We start from the raw sequence: 6407 nt of genomic DNA, 5'->3' as shown, positions 1-6407 counted from the left end.
GGTTTAGTAATCCCCGCCCCGATTACCCGGCCTGATAAATATTAAAAATAATTATTTTATATATATATATAATATTAATAAATTTAATTTAAATTAAAATATATATATATATATATATAATATTTATATATTTAATTTAAATATATATACCCGGCCCGATACCCGGCCCGAAACCCGTTTAAATAACCGTTTATGCTAAACAGGGATATACGTTTCTCCGCGGTTTTCCCCGATTACCTGATGGGGATTCCCGTTTAAATCCCCGTGGTTTTTTAAGCGGGGACGGATACGGGTTTTTTAAACGGGGAAGGGGACGGGGGGACCAATACCCGGCCCGAATTCGGCCGGATGCCATCCCTAACGATTGTACTTATTAATATTATGATATACAAAATATATCAACTTAAATTATAATAAAAATATAACAATATTTTAAGATAACTCATTAATAATATTTTTATAAATAAAATATTTTATTAATAATAAATATATCATCAACAGTTTTTAACGTATGAATATAAAATTATTACAAAATAGTAATTTAAATACTTAAAAAAATACATTATTGCTTGCAAATTAAAGTGGATTTATTAAACTAGAAGCTATAGTATCTCTCATTGATTACATTCCATAACAAGATGGAGTGCTTAATTATTTTAATTTAACCACAATCAATCATTTAAAATTTAAAATAGCATAAACTATTCGAAAATAATATATGTATATATTATAAATAAATTCAAAAGGAATTATTATTATTATATATAAAATATATCACTTTAAACTATAATAAAAATATAAAAATAAAAATAAAAAGTACTATTATAAAAAATGTATTTTATAATAACTCACTATTACTATTTTAATATATAACAATGAATTTTATTTATTTTTAAGTAATTAAAATAAATTATTAAGTAATAAATTATTTAAGGATGTTAGTATTAAATTGTTAAAATAAAATATAAATATATAATTGAGTAGAGCCCATGAATTAATAAGAGTAGAATTATAATTTACTTTCGATCGCAAAGTTGAAAATAAAAAAGTTATAAATCTTAATTTTTGCAGTTTATTTGAAATCTCTGTTTTTATTGTATTTTTTTATTTTTTACCGGTTTGAAATTGATTTTACGGTTAAGACGAGCATTTTTAGCTAAAAGTGCTTTTAGAAAATCACACCAAACGCGCTTTGGAGTTGATTGAAGCTCAAACTCACGCTTGGACCTAAACATTAAGTACATGAAACTTTTATATTGTATTTTTCTTTAAAAATCTCATATAAATCTTAATATTATTAATAATTTAATTTTAAAATATAAATTTTCATATGTTTAAATTTATTTGAGTTGTACGTGAGTTTTTTAAATTGAATATCAATTAGTTAACTTCGATCTGTTAAAAATTTGAGTTGAGTTCAAGTTCAAATCAAATTTATTTAATTTAAAAATTAAATAAACTTTCATCAATCAATCTCAAATAACTCACAATTTATTTTGTCTCATTTACATGTATGTACATGCATTATACTTATAAGAACCGCACTGACAACACACGTGGGCAATTGCTAGTTGGAATTTAAATTTTAAACTAAAATATTATTGTATCTAACTCATAAAATTTAAATTTTAATTATAAATAAAAAAATACATTATAATTTATTTGAAACTAAAATATTAGGGGTGTTCTAAAATATCCAACCCGGTTAACACGACCCGGCGGCCTGATTAAAAAAATACTCGATTTTTAGGGTCGGGTTATCGGCCTGCTAAATTTTTCATGGTTTTGGGTCGACCCGATGTAACAAAATGTTACTTAATCAGATACTCGCTGACCCGATACCCAGTTTATTATATATATATTATTTTTATTGTATATTAAATTTTTATTTATAATTGTTAAATTATTTCACTCTAACATTCTAAATTCTTAATTTCTTAAATTTTGCTATCACAACATTCTAAATTTTTAATTTCTAAATTTTTAATTTCTTAAATTATTTCACATTAATGTTCTAAATTATTTTTAAAATATTTATTTTAACTTTGAAACACTGAAAATTTAATTATATTATTTTATTATTTAATAAATTTTCTTTCAATTATGTAATTTGAATTTTTAACTTTACGTGTAAATTATATATTATAAAATTTAAAAAATTTAGAATTTTAGAATTTTTCTATATATATAGATATACATATATTTTAAAAATAATATAATTTAAAGAAAAAAATAAAAAATTATGAACTGGATACATGTGACCCGAAAATACGGGTACCTGGATTTTATGGGTACCCAAATGTAATGGGCTGGGGCATGGGCCGGTATTTTGGTACTCGAAAATTTCAGGTACCTGAAAAAAAGAGTACTCGGTTTTAATCACTCCTATAAAATATAATACATTTACTCTAAAAAATTACATAATTAAAAATAATTTTTATTCAAATAAAAAATATCATAAAAATAACTTTTTAAATTACAATTAAAATACTATTCAATTTACATTATTTATTATAAAACACAATATTTTCAATTTTAACTTAAAATGCTACTTCAATTATTTTATAAAATTAACTTAACTTTATATTAATCAATTATATTCTAAAGTCATCCATTGTCTTACCATCAGCCAGCACCGCATGATTTGTTCCGTTTGCGGTTCATGATGATGATCTCAAAGTCTTAACTTTGGTGGCTGTCTGGCAAATGTCACATCAATCTCCATGCGGCCGCTTTGCTTCGTATCTGGTCTCGGCTATATGAAAAAGGAAAAGTTTAATTTAGGTGGTGTTTGTTTTTTAATAAATAAAAGGTATGCATTCTGCGGATTACATCTGTAAGTATATGTAGTAGAAGAGGTGGATCAAAAGTCTATAATCTGTAAGAAGAAGACTGTTTGTTTTTTAACGTCTGCAGACTGCTAAAATAAATTGAAATATAAATAAACTGATCTTTTAAACTTAAAAGAGTTTTGTAATACTGAAATTTAAATAATTTTAATTTTATAATAATGAAATTTAAATAATCCATACAACTACAATAATAATTTTTTTAAAAATAAATCAATCTATATTTTAAAATAAATCAATTTATATTTTAAAATAATTTTTTTATATTTTAAAATAAATCAATCCATATTTTAAAATAAATCAATCTATATTTTAAAATAAATCAATCTATGTTTTAAAATAAATCAATCTATATTTTAAAATAAATCAATCCATATTTTAAAATAAATCAATCTATATTTTAAAATAAATCAATCCATATTTTAAAATAAATCAATCAATATTTTAAAATAAATTTTAAAATAGATTTAAATAATTTTAATTTCTTTGAAGAGGTTTGAAGACATAAAACCATGTCTGCACCAAGTAGACCTCACGCAGACATTAGAAAAGCTTATGTCTTCTAAAAAACAAACGGTCTGCGAAGCCTAATGTCTGCGCATGGTCTGCGCGGTGCAGACATAAGAGCTTTACAGACCTTATACAGTAAAAACAAACACCACCTTAGAACTAGGATAAATTCGCAAAAATTTTCGAATATTGTCTTGAAAAAAAAAATTATCCGGAATAGTCGTTGGCTCGAAGAATTATTTCATAGGACAATTTTTTTTAAGACAATATTTAAAAATTTTGCCGGGCAAATTATTTATTTAGTTAGTTAATTATCTCTTTAATTTCGTTTTAGCCATTTATTATTAATTTTTAAAAAATTATATATAACATTAAATTTTGATCACTAAATACTGAAAAATAAATAGAATTGCTAATACAATATTTTTTTATTTTTTCAACGATGATATAATATCGTTATATTATAGGGACATGTCAATGTAACCTTTAATATTTTAATTATGTGTGACTAAATCGTAATTTTATAATTTTTTTAAAAAAATAATTAACTAATCACAATATAATTAATATGATAGTTAAGTGATTAGATACGTAATTTATCCCAATTTTTAACCATTAATGAGATTAGACGATTCCAAGAGCATAGGAAAAATAACTCAAATGTGTGATCAGGTTTAGTTCTAATATTTCATAGTGAGTTTTCTTTTCATAGCTGCTCTATCATCAATTATGTTAATATTAGGGTTCCGTTTGTTTTACGGAGAATAAATTATGGAAAATAATTTTTGTAAAATGAATAACATTTTCTGAAAAATAAATTCTAAAAATCATTTTATGATGTTAGGATTATGCATGAAAACCATTTTCCATTATTATTGACACGAGGTGGCAGCACCAAGATGGCTTAGATGGTTCGAAATGGGACTCTTAAGTTTATTTATGATGTGCTAAAGAAAATGCTTGTAAATCTAGGGTTCATACAGCGTGGATTTACACTAACGGGTCGGCACTAGAAAAGATTGAAGCGGTTGGCATGCACTCCAAGGATGGCAAGCTGACCGTGCTTATAGTTCAAGGGCACGTATAGTCAAATTGCTCAAGGAGGTGAACAAAGGTTTATCCAAACGATTAAGTGGCATTGATATAACTCGCCTTTTGAATGCAAAAAAACAAGTTTCAACAACCTCTTGCCAAACAAGAGAAATATTGGGCCCAACGATCACGTGTAAACTTACGAAATTTCCCTTATTGAAAATAAGTAATAATTTTTTGCTTTAAAATTATTATTACCAACGTAAATTAGCTTATAACTTATTAAAACCTATGTTTGAGTAAAGTTTATATCATATACTAATAACATATACATACCAACTATTAAAATTGAATAAATTAGATGAATAGCATTACTGAAACGGTAGGTGTGCTTCTCTACATATAAGATGTTTAGCACTCCCTACTTCGATCTTTGCTATTTACCTACGCATGAAAATCATCACACACTAAGGTGGTGTTTGTTTTTGGAGAGGTAAAAGGTATGCAGTCTGCGGACCACATATGCAGGCATCTGCAGAGATGGACTAAAAGTCAGCAGTCTGCAAGAAGAAGACTGTTTATTTTTTAACGTCTGCAGACTACTAAAATAAACTGAAATATAAATAAACTGATTTTTTAAACTTAAAAGAGATTTTCAATACTGAGATTTAAATAATTTTAGTTTTACAATACTGAAATTTAAATAATTCATACAACTACAATAATAAATTTTTTAGAAAAACAAACACCACCTTATTAATTATATTATAAGTCTCACATAATCACATGTATTATTATTAGTCTTATAGAATAAAATTTATAAATGATCATTAAATTATATGATTTTTTAAATATGCAATTAAGTAATACTTTTAATTTTTTTAAATATATATTCATAATTTATTTTTATAATTATATGATATTTTTAGAAAAATTTTTTAATTTATCAAATTATTTTATGATTATTTTTTATTTAATTGTAATTATATTTTAAAATTTTAAAAACATAATTTATAATTTTTTATATTTTAAAATCTTAATTATCAAACAATGAAATCATTTTTTATTAAGCAATGTGATTTAAATATTTACATTTTGTATAAAAAGTTTAAATATAATTTAAAAATAAAAAATCCAAAAAAAATATTATATTTAAACTTAAATCAAAATAATTAAAATAAATATAAAATTTTAATAATATATAAAATAATTTATATGATATAAAATTAAATATCTATAATATAATATTAAAAATTAATATTAAAATTAAAATCAAAATCAAATATAATATAAAATTAAATATAAAACCTCTTTGAATAGGTTAGAAGACGTATGCAGACCTAAAACCACGTCCGCGCCTCGCAGACCATGCGCAGACGTTAGAAGAGCTTTTGTCTTCTAAAAAACAAATGGTCTGCGAAGCCCAATGTCTGCGCGTGGTCTGCGCGACGCAGACATAAGAGTTTTGTAGACCTTACACAGTAAAAACAAACACCACCTAAGTATACACTTAATGAGGCATGATCAATGATACAAAGTAAAACATATCAATGACATAAAATAAATCATATAATGAAAATAAAAACATCTCATATGATATTATATGAACATATAATATGAGCTTATACCAAAGGCCTTTCCAATTCAGGATACCTGAAATCATCAAGTTAAATATAAATCATTTTATGCTAAATCACTTATAATAAATGAAAAGTTTAACTTTTTCACTTAACTTTCATAAGCCACACTTTTCAAAAATTTCTTTATGTCATAGCCCAAGGTATATAAATGAGAATACAAGGTATGCGAGTCAGACAAGTATGCACAATTTACACCTTTAGTGCTAGACTTGTACAGATACCATCAACACTTTATCAAAGTACCAATAATTAGTAATATCATAGTACCATAAACAATCTACTATGCATTGTATTCCTAAGAGTAACATAGTACCATAATCACATCTACTACATACTCGGTGTAACTGTGTACAATAGTACCAAATCACATATACTA

This window comes from Hibiscus syriacus, unplaced genomic scaffold (genome assembly GCF_006381635.1).
Source record: "Hibiscus syriacus cultivar Baekdansim isolate YM2019G1 unplaced genomic scaffold, ASM638163v2 tig00110637_pilon, whole genome shotgun sequence".
Classification (NCBI taxonomy): Eukaryota; Viridiplantae; Streptophyta; class Magnoliopsida; order Malvales; family Malvaceae; genus Hibiscus; species Hibiscus syriacus.
The sequence above is the reverse complement of the archived record's forward strand: the minus strand, read 5'-3'. Positions refer to the sequence as shown.